This window comes from Gorilla gorilla, chromosome 8 (genome assembly GCF_029281585.2).
Source record: "Gorilla gorilla gorilla isolate KB3781 chromosome 8, NHGRI_mGorGor1-v2.1_pri, whole genome shotgun sequence".
Classification (NCBI taxonomy): domain Eukaryota; kingdom Metazoa; phylum Chordata; class Mammalia; order Primates; family Hominidae; genus Gorilla; species Gorilla gorilla.
In genome coordinates this window covers 17596163-17611436 of record NC_073232.2, presented here as the reverse complement: position 1 = coordinate 17611436, position 15274 = coordinate 17596163, and positions in this window count along the sequence as shown.

The following is a 15274-nucleotide window of genomic DNA, read 5'->3' as shown; positions in this document are numbered from 1 at the left end:
ACTTTTAACAGCTTTATTAAAGTGTATTTTACATAAAGTACACATATACTTATACATTTTAAATATACACATATTTAAAATGTATATTTAAAATGTATAAAATTTGATAAGTATTGACATACATATACACCCAAGAGACCATCACAAAATCAAGATAGTGAACACATCCATCACACCCAAAAGTTTCCTTGTGACCTTTTGTAACCCTCCAACCTTTCCCCATGACCCTCTGCCCCCAGTCAAGTACTGAACTGCTTTTTGAACTACAGATTAGTTTTCATTTTCTAGAATTCTATTATTAATGGAGTCATACAGTATGTACATTTTTGTCTGACTTCTTTCACTTGCCATCATTATTTTGAGATTCTTCCATGTTGTTGCATGTGTTAAAGATTATTCATTTTGTCATTAAGGGGTATTCTGTTGTCTGGATATATCACAATTTCACTATCCATTATCTGTTGATATGCATTTGAGTTGTTTCCAGTTTGAGAGTATTACAAATAAAGCTGCTATGAACATTTGTGGACAGTCTTTGTTTGGACATGTGATTTAATTTTTTCATGTATAAACACCTATAAGTGGAATGGCTAGAGTACATGGTAGGTATATGTTTAACTTTTTAAAAAAAATCATCATACTGTTTTTGCATATTAGTATCATTTTGTATTTCCACAAGCAGTGCACGGGAGTTTTCATTGATTCAAGTTCATCCCCTGTCTTTTCTTTTATTTATTTATTTTTAAGACGGTGTCTCTCTGTCATCCAGTCTGGAGTACAGTGGTATAATCACAGCTCACTGCAGCCTCAACCTCCCAGGCCCAAGTGATCCTCCTACTTCAGTCTCCTGAGTAGTTGGGACCACAGGCATGCACCACCACACCTAATTAGGAATCCCTATATCTAGGGATGGTCCTCAAGCTCCTGGGCTCAAGCAATTCTCCTGCCTCAGCTTTGAGTTTGCTGGGATTACAGGCATGAGCTACTGTTCCTAGCCAATTTTAGATACCGTAATAGGTCTAATCAGCGGAATTGTATCTATTAATAATTGTGGCTTTAATTTGTAATTCTCTAATAATTAATAATGTGGAGCATCCTTTCCTTTTTCTTATTTCCCATCTGTATATCTTCTTTGGTGAAATAGCTGTTCAAGTCATTTGCCTATTTTGTTTTATTGGATGTTTTAGTTTCTTATTGTTGAAATTTGATAGTTTTTTATATATGCTAAATATAAGTCTTTTATCAGAAATATGATTTGAAAAATCCCTTTTTCCAATCTGTGGCTTGTTTTTTCTTTTTTTAAATTTTTTAAAATTATGCTTTAAGTTCTGGAATACATGTGCAGAACATGCAGGTTTGTTACATAGGTATACACGTGTCACGGTGGTTTGCTGCACCCATCAACCCATCGTCTACATTAGGTATTTCTCCTAATTCTATCCCTCCCCCACCCCCCATCCCCTGACAGGCCCTGGTGTGTGATGTTCCCCTCCCTGTGTCCATGTGTTCCCATTGTTCAACTCCCACTTATGAGTGAGAACATGTGGTGTTTGGTTTGGTTTTCTGTTTTTGTTTTAGTTTGCCGAGAATGATGGTTTCCAGCTTCATCCATGTCCATGCAAAGGATAAGAACTCATCCTTTTTTATGGCTGCATAGTATTCCCTGGTGTATATGTGCCACATTTTCTTTATCCAGTCTATCATTGATAGGTATCTGGGTTGGTTCCAAGTCTTTGCTATTGTGAACAGTGCCTCAATAAACATAAGTGTGCATGTGTCTTTATAGTAGAATGATTTACAATCCTTTGGGTATATAACCAGTAATGGAACTGCTGGGTCAAATGGTATTTCTGGTTCTAGATCCTTGATAGTTTATGGTTTATTATTTTTTAATATATCATGCTCTTGGCATTGTAGCTAATACATTTTGTCTAACCCTAGGTGCTATGGACTGAATTGTGTCTCTCCCCAAACCCCACCAAATTTATGTGCTGAAACTCTAACTCCAAATGTGACTATATTTGCAGGTAATTAAGGTTAAATGAGGTCATACAGGTGGCATCCTGATCCAATAAAAGTAGTGCCCTTATAAGACCAGTCACTGGAGTCCTCTCTGTTTCTCTCTCTACCAAAGGAATGCCTTTCCCTTTTCTTGCCTATTGCATTGACTAGAACCTCCATTACGATGTTGAATCAAAATGTTAAGAATAGAAGTCTTTGCCTTGCTTAATCTTTGGGGGAAACAAAATCAGTGTTTTACCACTAAGCATGATGTTGTCCATAGGATTTTTAAAGGTGAAGATTTTTTAATGACAAATTCAATTTATTTAACCAATAAAGGCATATACAGATTATATATCTCTTTATTAGCGAGCTTTGGTAGTTTATGTCTTGTAAGGATTTGTTTCTTTCATCGAAGAGGTCAAAATTAATGACTTAAGATGTTTCATAAGGTTTTCTTATTTTTCTTTTAATATACGTAGAACCTAAAGAGATGTCATTTTTCTTATTCATTATATTGATATTTTGTGTCTTCTCTTGTTATTTCCTAATCAGTACAAATAGAGGTTTATGTAAGTGTTATTAATCTTCTCAAAGGACCAGCATTTGGTTTTATTTATTTTTCTCTGCTGTTTTTTTTCCTATTTTTTTTTGTTTCATTGATTTATTTCTGATTTTGAGCTTACTTTAAGTTTTATTTCCTTTTCCTTTTCTAGTTTCTTAATTTAGAAGCTAAGGTCACTGATCTGTGATCTTTCCTCTTTTCTAATGTGTTGCTCAATGCTATAAATTTCCCTCTAAATTATGCTTTGGTGGCATCCCACAAATTTTTATATCTTGCATTGTCATTTTAATTAAAGTAAAGGTTTCTTCTATTTCTTTTTTGATTTTCTATTTGACCCAAGAGTAATTTAGGAGTGTATTCTTTGGTTTCTTAATACTTGAGAATTTTCCAAGGATCTTTCTGTTCATTTTTAGTTTCAATGCTGTCAGAAAATATAATTTGTATGACTGCAATCCTTGTACACTTTTAAAAGTGTGTTTATTCCCAGCATATGATCTCTTCAGTAAATATGTTCTAGGCCCCTTGAAAAAACAGTGTGTATTCTCTTGTTATTTGGTGGAGTTTTCTGAAACTGTCACTAGGTTGATTCGTTGACTGTAGAAATATAGTCGACTTTATATAAATATAAAGTAGATTGGTTGACTGTGAAAGTGGATCCTTAGTACTGTTAAAGTCCTCAATTTTACTCATTTTTTCCACTTATTCTCTCAATAATTGATATATCTGACTAAAATTTATGAACTTATCTATTTATTTTTGCAGGTTTATTTATTTGTACTTTATATAGTTTGAAGTGGTTTCAATAGGTTCAAAAAATGTTTATAATGTTATATCTTCATAAATTGATCCTTATGTCATTATAAAATTATTCTTTAAATCTTTAGTATTTATTCTGGATTTTGTTCTTTCTGATATTAACATAATCATTTTCATTTTCTTCTGACTAATGTTAATGTTGAATTTTTTCCATTACTTTACTTTTAGCTTATTTGTGTTTTTATGTTAAAAGTTGGCTTTACATAGGCAGAATACAGTTGAGTCTCGCTTTTTAAAATCTTACTTAATAGTCACTGCCTTTTAATTGGGGTATTTATAACATTTACATTTCATGTGGTTATTGCTATGGGAAGATTAAGTCTCCTGTTTTTTAATTTGTTTTCTACTTGTATCATCTATTCTTTGTTTTCCTTTTTCTTTTTTTTTTATTTTGCCTTTTTTTGTTTTTTGGTTTTTGTTTTTCAGACGGAGTCTTGCTTTGTCACCCAGGCTGGAGTGCAACGACGTGAATTTGGCTCACTGCAACCTCCACCTCCCAGGTTCAAGCGATTCTCCTGACTGAGCCTCCCAAGTAGCTGGGATTACAGGCATGCACCACCATGCCCGGCTAATTTTTTTTTTTGGGGGGAGATGGAATCGCCCAGGCTGGAGTGTAGTGACTTGATCACAGCTCACCTCAAATTCTCGGGTTTAGGTTATCCTCCCACCTCAGCATCCCAAGTAGTTTGAATTACAGGCACATGCCACCACCCAGCTAATTTTTTATTTTTTTGTTGAGATGGAGTCTTGCTATGTAGCCCAGGCTAGTCTTGAACTCCTGACCTCAAATGGTCTTCCTGCCTCCGCTTCCCAAAGTTCTGGGATTACAGGTGTGAGTCACTATGCTCAGCCTGCCTTCTTTTAGATTGAATACTTTTAATTATTCAATTTTATTATCTTTCTTGACTAATTAGCTAAAACTCTTTGATGTTTTGTTTTTGTGATTGCACTACAATGTATAGCATGGCTCTTTAGCTTATCACAGTCTAAATTCAAGTAATACTATACTGCTGCCCTTTAAAATACAAGAACATTACAAGTGTCCTCTTACTTGTTTCTTTGTACCCTTTTTACTGTTGTTGCCATTTGTTTTACTTCTACATATGCTATCAATCATACAACACATTTTTATTTCTTCCTTGATCAATTATATCTTAAAGACATTAAAATAACAGGAAAACATTTTTAAATTTATCCTCATAGTTAACATTTCTGGTGCTTATTATTTGTGTGTGTGTGTGAGATACAGATCCAGATTTTTGACTGGTATCATTTTCCTTTTGCTTGAAGGATTACTTTTAGCATTCACCATAGTACAGATCTGATAGTAATAAAGTCTTACAGATTTTCTATGTCTGGAAGAAAACTTAATTTTGCCTTTGTTTTTGAAGTATAATTTTGCTGAACATGGAATTCTAAAATGGCAGATTTTTATTAATTTGAAGTTGTTACTCCACTGTCTTCTCACTTGGATTGTTTCTAAGCAGAAATTTGTCATCATTCTTATCATAGATTCTCTGTAACTATATTTTTTTCCTCTGGTCACTTTTAAGATTTTCTTTTTACCAGTGGTTTCCAGCAACTTGAATGTGATGTGATTAGAGGTTGTTTTCTTAATGTTTCTCATAATTAGGATTTCTTACACTTCTTAAGTTTCTGGGTTTATAGTTTTTATCAAATTAGAAAAATTTTCTACTTTTATATTTCAAATAGTTTTCCCGCACTCTCTTCATCTTCATAAGAGACTCTGATTGCATGTATATTAGCATATTTTAACTGTCCCACTGACTATTGGTCCTTTATGCTTTCTTTTTCAGCTTTGTCTCTGTGTTTTATTTTTGATCGTTTCCATTGCTGTGTTTTCAAGTTTACCAAGATATACTGTCTTTTACACATCTTCTGTTGGTTACATTAAACATTCTACTATGCATGCTTGACTTATCAAAGTCTGACAGAATTGATATTTTTACAATTCTTTCTAGACAATGCAGTGACCTGAAAACCTTTTAACTTTATCACCTCCCCAACTTATATGACATTGTTGTCATGTATTTGATTTCTACATACATTTTAATACTCATGAGACATAACTATCATTTCAATCAGCCAATGTTGAATATATACTCCCATTGACTCCCTTGTTTTCTCTCTGTTTCTTTCTTAATTTCTGACCTCACTGTAGAGTCAATTTCCATCTAATTAGAGAAAAATGTTTAGTATTTTCATTACTGCTGGTCAACAAATAATGAATTATTATCATTTTTGTCTTAAAATATATTTCATTCCTAAAGGATACTTTCACTAGGTATAAAAGTCTGGATTGTCAGGGTTTTTTGCAGCAATTTAAATATATTATTCTATTGTCTTCTGGCTTTCTTTTCTATTGAGAATTCAGTCATTAGCCCATTATTACTCCTTTAAAAGCAGTATGCCTTTTTCCCCCCTTCTGGCTTCTGGTGGTAAGATTTTTTATAATATACTTAAGTGTGGTTTTCTTTTTAGTTATACTGCTTGGAGTTCATAGGGCTTCTTGATTCATAATCTTTTTAATCTTTTTTTTAGCTGCATCTTATCTTCTATTTAACCTGAATCTAATTTGCTATTAAAACCATGTATACACATTTTCAATTACTTTATTTCAATTCTAGAATTTTCATGTGAGTTCTTGTTAGACTTTCTAGTTCTCTAATGAAGTTATTAATTATCTTTCATCTTCCTGATTATAGAACATAGGGGAGCTCCTTTGTTGTTTATGTTTGAATGTTCCAGTATCTGGGGATCCTACGGGTCTTTTTCTGCAAGTTATTGGGTCTTTTTGGATCTTTCTGCAAGTTTTTCTTCATATTATCTTGCTTCCTAATATTATGATTATTCTAGACAAAATTTAAGACCAAGATCTATTTTATCTTCCTTCAGAAAGGTTCTATATTTCTTGAGTGTGCAAGATACCTGGAAGCGCTAATACTGCAGGAAACCCTTACTCTAATATTAAGTGTTGCAATGGTACAAAGCTGAGCTTCCCTAGTTGTAAGGCCTACTGTTTGTTTATTCATATTCTTAGGACACAACCCTCAGAGTCTCAACTAAAGTAAGCATGGTTCACCCATACCTATAGCTTGAGCGAGCCCTGCTAATCAATACCTGTTGCCTTGGCCCTGAAAGATTGTCAAAAGTGCCACTCAATCTCTCCATACTTGGAAGGGAAGAGAAAAAAACATCAGGGTTAAAGGAAAACCCCCAGATATTCTAGTTATTGCCCTAAACATTCATCCTCCTCAAGATCCTGGTCTAGTAATTTATCTCTAATTTGTCATCTCTTCAATAGATTCAAACAGACTTTTTAGAATATTTTTCCAGCTAGTCTAATTTTTCTCAGCCAGGGGGTTGGTTTGAGCTATTTAATGTGTCATTTTCAAAAAAAAAGAAGTAACTTTTTTTCACTTGCCTTCAGTTTTAAAATCATTGCTACGGCAATGAGGACTAAGAATATTGGCAAAGTTTGTGGCTGGTAGTGAACAATCGTTGGAATATGGGGTCATTTATAATTTGAGTGTATGTTGTTTTGATTCTACCCAAGTGATTAAACCCAGAGATGTTTCTTACTTCGTCATTAATTTAATTGACATAGATAAATGCAACCTCAAAGACTGGTCTCTCTGAACTTCCAGAAACTCTTCTCTGAAAGACTTATTTGGCCTTTAGCCGAAATACTTATATTGCAATTCCATTGTTTTATGTCTGTAAGTTCTCACTCCTTGAGTAGTTTGCAAGGCACTTTGGGGTTAAGAATATATCCTAAATTTCTTTATATCTTCTGATCCTTAAGGTAATCTATCTCATTAAAATGATAGATACTAAACAAAAAATTCACTGAATGAGGTTTGAATACCTCCAATACATTCAAGACGAAGCCCAAGCTTATTTTGTTGGCATTGAAGATCTTCATGAGCAGCCGCTGCCATATTCTCCAGCTCTATTACAGGCCTGCCTACCCAGTGTCTGACATAAGAAGTCTCTCTCTAGTCCTGCTGAACTGCCATGCTGTCCCCTAACCCATGTCACTCTCATAGCTATACCTTTGTTGATGCTGTTCTCTCTGCTTGAAATGGCTTACTTGCTGTCCTGCGCTCTCTCTCCACCACTTTCCATATCTGGCTTCTGCTAACTTGTACTTAGCCATGAAAACTCAGTTTAGACATCACCTCCTCTAGGAAGCCTTCCCTGATGTACTCAAGATTGGGGTAAATACCTGTTCTAGGTGTTCCATCTTACTCACCCCATTACAGTCCTTTCAACACTGTATCATAGTCATCTCTTTAATTTGTATGTCTCCCACACTTAACTATTAGTTTCGCAAGAGACTTACTAATTCATTGTTTATCTGATCATTGTTTTCCCAGCTCCTAGGTCCTCAATAAATGTTGACTAAGTGACTAAATAGAGGGGTAGATGAAATGAATGAAAACAGGCTAAAATAAGTCAATTTTTGAAAATTAATCAAATAACAGATTATAAAAATTTGCAAATGAATTTTTTGGAACATAGCATCAGACCTCAAACAATTATAATAAGAAATAAAAAAGTCATGCACATCAGGGAAAATCCTTAAAGAAGAGGAAAAATAGTAAATACAATGTCAATCTTTAAAAGAAAGGAAAAGAAATATTGGTCAGCCTAAAACACAGTGCCAGGGAAGTTACGAAGATAAGTCATCAAAATGATCAATTTGCAGTCACCCAGAAGAACATAACAGACTGGGTAGCAACCAACATGGCTTTTAGAGGAACAAATCATGCCAGACCAATTTAATTTCCTTCTATGATAGAGTGACAGGCCTTGTAGATAAAAAGGATGCAATAGATGTAATCTCTCTAGACTTCTGTAAGCCTTTGATTCTGTCCTACCTGACATTCTCATCAACAAACTGGGGAGATCTAATCTAAACCACACAACTATTCAGGGGATGCACAGCCAACCAGACAGAGGCATCCAGAGAGCACTTGTCAATGGCTTAGCATTTACCCAGGAGAACATTACTGGGAATAGCCTTGTCGTGGTGCCTAGGATCAATTGACTCTTTTACAGTCAAATGAAAGGTTAAAGTATAAATAGAGGTGTGTATATAATAAGCGATATGTTTACACAGCAACATCTGCAAATTTATTTGAAGTTCGAGTAGTGTTTCTGCATAGAACTACTTGGCATACAACAAATGGATCAGTAAACAAATATGTGCTTTGAGAGTGACTTATGTTCATACTGAAGAGACTGTTTTACCTAAAAATTGCAGCCCTAAGTCCATAATAGTACCCTGGGAAGCACTGTAACACCACCACCAGCAGCTCTGCCTATACTGTTTTCTTGAGTGAAGTCTCTGCTCATCAATACTCTGATATCTCCTTCTATCATGTTTGTTCTGCATCATGTGGATTGCTGTTCCATCTTCTGCCGTCCTCTTCCCAGCATCCTCCACTGTCCAAATGATAATTTCAGCCTGACCTTCCCCCTTCCCATTCTATCTCACAGTATCTACCTTCGCCCGTAACATCTGACCATCCATTCTTACCCATGTTTTCTTCCCCTGCTCAATATCCTGTAGGTACGGGTAGATGAGATAGAATGAAGGGAAACTCAAGCTAATAAAAAAGTTAATAAAATTTAGAGATGAGATAGACCAGAGACCATCAGGGTTACACAGGATTTTTTTTTTTTTTTTGAGACAGAGTCTCACTCTGTTGCCCAGGCTGGAGTGCAGTGGCACAGTCTCGGCTCACTGCAACCTCTGCCTCTCCGGTTCAAGTGATTCAAGTGATTCTCCTGCCTCAGCCTCCCTAGTAGCTGGGATTACCGGCATGCACCACCACACCCAGCTAATTTTTGTATTTTTAGTAGAGATGGGGTTTCACCGTGTTGGCCAGGCTGGTCTCGAACTCCTGACCTCAGGTGATCCACCTGCCTTGGCCTCCCAAAGTGCTGGGATTACAGGCGTGAGCCACTGCGCCCGGCTGGGGTTATTATTATTTTTTAAATTAAAAAGTAAACTTTAATGTCGAAAATTCAAACTTGGGGAGGGCAGAAAGATCACACACAAGGCTGTCACTTCACACTTGGAGAGTTGCACAGCCATTACTTTCAATGGCAAAAACTGCAATTACTTTTGCACCAACCTAATACAAGAAGCATGACGCCAGCATCTGATTGGCTTTTGGGAGGGCCTCAGACTGCTTCTGCACAGGGCAGAAAGTAGAAGAGGAGTGGGCATGTACAGAGATGACCTCTCAAGAGAGAGAAACTGAGGAAGCCAGACTCTTTAACAACATGCTCTCAAAAACTAATCCATTCTCAGGGAAGGGAGAACTCACCCCAAAGGAGAGCACTAATTTATTCACGAGAATCCTGTCCCCATGACCTCCCTCTAGGCCACACCTCCCAACACTGCCACATTGGGAAACAAATTTCAACATCAGTTTTGGCAGAGACACCACATCCAAGCCATAGTGCACAGTGAAATAAAGCAGTATTTGGCTGTTAGATGATACTGTGATTATCACTATTGTACAGAGATGACTTCCCTTTAGGGGTCATAAAAGGCCTCAGAGAAGCGGTACTGCTGCGATTTTATGATTTTGTGTAACTCGTGGACTAAAGATAAAGCAAGGGCTGCTCTGCCCTCTGGGGAAAGAATCTTAACTCTAAAAGGGCCAATTAGATTAAACATCCTTTCTTGAAAGAATAAACTAACAACTAAATGGAATTTGTATTTTGTAAAGAAAAGCAAGTTAGGTTTTGCTTAAGATGAACTTAGAATCCATTTCCAGGTCTTTTTCTTCATAGAAACCATTAAGCTAGACTCTAGAAGTAAATATAACAGGTGGTAATAGTGTATATGAGGTAAAATAGAGAATTGTGGTTTTATTGAGAAAATACAAGCCAGAAATAGTTCTAAAGCACTTCTTCATTCTAGACATCTAATCAAAATTTCAGATGGCGGAATGACAGAAAAAAATCCTTTCATATCTTCAATTTGTTTTGTGTATGTAGATTATAACAGGTGATCATAATAATACCTATCATAGTCTTACTGATTTCTAAGTTGCAAAGTTTCATCCACATACTTTATCTCCTTGGATTCACAGTATTTCTGAAAAGTAAATAGAAAACATTATTCTCATTTCGCAGGTGAGGTTAGTGGGATAATAGATACAAAGTCACATAATTGAATACTGGTTGAACTTGTACCCAAACCAAGACCTTTGATTTCTAGGAGATGATTATTTATTATAATTTTTATACAGCTGTTGGTATATTTTGAATACATACTCTCCGTCAAGGTTGTGAGTATCACTCTCATGAGGCTGTTTGCAAATTCTAAGAGTTCATTTGTAATGAATTGGATATTTATTTGTACTTAATAAAATAAATTTGAGGGTGTGGAAACAGTGGTTTTCTGCCATTCAATTAGATGACTCAACCAGCCCGTTGCTAGTGAATTCTGAGCAAATGAGGTCTTGAGATGACAAAAGGATGAGTCAAAGATGGAGGCTGAAAAGGTGTCTGCAAAGTCCAGGACCTGAAATTATCAACTATGAATTAACGTGCTTTGGAGGAAGAGTTATAGTTCATGTTGTAAATATGCTGATGCTTTTATTCTAAGTATATTTTAAGCAATTCACTTGAATTCAATGAGGAAGCCAGGGCACAGAGAGTGATATGGTTTGGCTGTGTCCCCACCCAAATCTCATCTTGAATTATAACTCCCATAATTCCCACATGTCATGGGAGGGACCTGGTGAGAGGTAATTGAATCGTGGGGACGGGCCTTTCCTGTGCTGTTCTCGTGATAGTGAATAAGTCTTATGAGATCGGATGGTTTTATAAAGCGCAGTTCTCCTGCACATGCCCTCTTGCCTGTGTCATGTAAGATGTTCCTTTTCTCTTCCTTTGTCTTCCACCATGATGGTGAGGTATCCCCAGCCTCGCAGTGGAACTGTGAGTTCATTTAACCTCTTTCCTTTGTAAATTACCCAGTCTTGGGTATGTCTTTATTACCAGCATGAGAACAGACTAATACAGGGGGTTAGGTTGCCCATAGCCTCCCAGCTAGTAAATGGATGAACCAGGATTCCAACCCTGGCTGAAGAACCCAGGCCCTTAAAACGGTTTCAACAATAATACCAACCTCACAAAGTTTCTATAAACATCAAAATGAGTTGATAGATGTAAAATGCCCAGCACTGTACCTGGCACATAGTAAGCATTTAATAAATATTTAAGAAATATTTTATTACTAATAATATTATAGTCTGCTATCTCTCAAAACGTAAAATATGAAGCCAGTGACAAATAAAATCAGAACAATCCATGTTCCAGAAAAATTGCATTAAAAGAGAATGAGGAACATTTACTAAAATGGGGGATTTTCAAGGATAAATCAACTCAGAATTGAGCACCAAAGAGTTTTAATGCTCAGAAGAAATGCATACAAGATACTGGGGCATAAAATGTAAAAGAATGATTAACCAGAAGAAAACTAAACTGACTACGGACTAGCACAGTAGGAAAACCAACATATCCAAGTTGGTGTGTGTGGTCGCGTGCGGAAAGCAAAGCAACGCAGCACGTTCGTGGTCCTTCTCTCCCCATAACTCCCCAGTATCCTCATCTTGTCTTCCGAGTTCCCAGGTATGCAGACAACCAGAAGACCTTTGTTCTCTTTTGACCCTATTTTTATTTTTATTTATTCATTTGTTTTCTGAGACAAGCTCTTGCTTGGGGACCCAGGCCGGAGTGAAGTGTCACAATCTTGGCTCACTGCAGCCTCTACCTCCCGAGCTCAAGCGATTCTCCCACCTCAGCCTCCCAAGAAGCTGGGACTACAGGCAAATACCACCAGGCGCAGCTAATTTTTGTATCTTTTGTAGAGACGGGGTCTCGCCATGTTGCCCGGGCTGGTCTCAAACTCTTGGGCTCAAGGAATCTGCCCGCCTCGGTCTCCTAAAGTGCTGGGATTACAGGTATGAGCCACCGCATATGGCCTTGACCCTATTATTATTATTATTATTAAGAAAGAGTTTTGCTCTTGTTGCCCAGGGTGGAGTACAATGGCACAATCTCAGCTCACTGCAATCTCCACCTCCCGGGTTCAAGCGATCCTCCTGACTCAGCCTCCCGAGTAGCTGGGATTACAGGCGCTGGCTACCACGCCTGGCTAATTTTTTTGTATTTTTAGTAGAGACGCGGTTTCACCATGTTGACCAGGCTGGTCTTGAACTCCTGACCTCAGATGATCTGCCCGCCTCGGCCTCCCAAAGTGCAGGAATTACAGGCATGAGCCACAGTGCCTGACCGGCCTTGATCCTATTATTAACAAAGAGGAAAAATCAAGCCATCCAGTGCAGAAAACCTACAGGATGAGCAGGAAGGTCAAATCAGCTGGGTCCCTGCTCAAGTTCCTGCTGGCGTATGTGAGTGTAGATGTATCCTTCCTGATGAATATCAGTTTTATATTCCTGGTTTGGATTTCCAGCAGGATGAAGGATAGGCGATCTCTCAGCCCAAGCATCACAGAGCAGAGAACTCGTGTTTGATCTTTTGACCTTGCTTTGTTGTCAGGGATGGAATTGTGTTGACAGCAAGGCTGGATGTGTGAGCTTGAAACCTGTGCAGAACCAGCAGACCCCCAGGCTCAGAGGATCTTGCACTTGATATAGTGCTCTGCTCTCACTGTCTTGAAACTCTTAATAATTTTGTCTTTTTCTGATGTTTTATAAGTCACATCCAGTAACACAATGGGGAATAGGCATGAGCAGCAAAAATACACACAACATATGCTTCCTCTGTTCCTTGTCGCCTTATTCATGTCAAACATTTGTGTTGCCCCATGACCCACAGAGTGTAGGAATTCAGAGAGACTCGATGAGAGCACAAGATCAGTGTGTTGTGTTGCTAGAAGGGGCATGTATCAAGAAGTGAAATTGTAATCCCAGCACTTTGGGAGGCCAAGGTGGGTGGATCATGAAGTCAGGAGATCGAGACCATCCTGGCCAACATAGTGAAACCCCGTCTCTACTAAAAATAAAAAAATTAGCCAGGTGTTGTGGCACGTGCCTGTAATCCCAGCTTCTCGGGAGGCTGAGGCAGGAGAATCACTTGAACCCGGGAGGGGGAGGTTGCAGTGAGCCTAGATCGCGCCACTGCACTCCAGCCTGGGTGACAGAGTGAGACTCCGTCTCAAAAAAAAAAAAAAACAAAAATATATATATATATGAGTTAGTTCTGTGCAGTGCTTCCTCTGTTCTGGTAACAATAACCGCATATGCATACATGAGCTACAAAACATGCATTGTGTAATTTCAGCCATTTTGCATACTAGTTAAATGCTCTTATAATTTCATGCAAAACTAGCATCATACAATATTAAAATGAGTGGTGAAATCCATACTAGTAATTGACATTTTTAAATTTTCTTTACCAAGAATGGTATTAAACAGCAAATAGGAAACACCATGACTCTCGAGAGAGGGTGAGTTCCTGGAGGAAAAGAAAAAGCTTTGTCTTATAATGCCTTTCACAGAACTTTTCTCCTGCTTTTTTGAACAAGAGGCTTTGCATTTTTGTTTTGCTCTGGGTCTGCAAATCATGTGGCCATCCCTGGTTGGCACATTCTATGTGCCTATGAGCAATGTGTTTCTGAGATACCCCTTTCTTGTTGGAGTTTATTCCTGCATGTCATGAGTCACTGCTTGGCACAGGGGACTTATGTGTTTGGGAAGCCAGGCCACTTATATTCCCACTGTGCTAGAGCCTCGGATCTATCATACCTGTTACCTCATTCCCTAGACATCCCACACCTTGGCTGGGCTAAGTCTGCTTCCTCTGTGTTCGCCAAGATCTCGGTGAGCTTCCCTAAAAAGCACTCTTTATTCCATTTGGCTTCGTTCCTACATTTTCTCTTTCTCACTGCACTATTAAGTAGCTCTTGGATGATGAAGACAAGGAACTGTGTCCTTCATCTTATGTCCAGACCCTGAACACAGGCCCCTGCAGATGACAGTCACTCACAGACTAAATGACATCTCATCCTCCCAGTGCCCACCTCCTTCCACCCTTCATACACCTCCTCACGCGTGTACAATAAATAAAACCCTTTTCCCCCTAGTGTCTAATTGTAGAAGATAGAACTGTTTTGTTGTCTCTTCATTATCCCACTGGACTAAATACAAGGGCAAATAATCTAATTCTACCTAACATGCCCTGGCAACCGACAAGCCTCTTCTTCCTTCTCATAGTGCATTTCTCAAAGGGAAATGCAGCATATAAAAGACTGTGTCAAGTTTTACAGAACTGAATCTGAGTCCCAGTTTGGCTTCTAACAAATGCCTCCAGCCAAACCATTCAAGTTATCTGAGCTTTAATTCCTTCATTTTATTAAACATGTGTAATAATAGCACCCCGATGTGAAATATGCATGCCATTTCTGTAACATCTTCCACACAGTTTGTTGATTCATAATACATAACTGACTTTATCATTGTTATCCCTGCCTTCAGGGAGGTTAATATATTTTAGGTTCTACATTGGTGTTACATCTTCTGAATGAATAGATTAGAAGCAACAAAGACCAGAGAAGGTTGTGAAGCACCAGTTCCTGAACCTGAGCCAAGGAAATCAGTGGGTCAAAGCACTATTATGATGCACCCTGCTTCTCGGATTCAGAAGAGTCCATGGATGAGCTGGACCCTGAAATAAGTAAATAACTGCTAGTCTTTTATGAGAAGTAAGGGGTAGGCATTCCAGGCTACAAGGAAAGCATAAGCAAGAGTGTGCACATGACTGTGTTTATCCATCCCTATGACAGTCTATGCACAAGGGCAGGCAGTGAGCAAAGGGGGC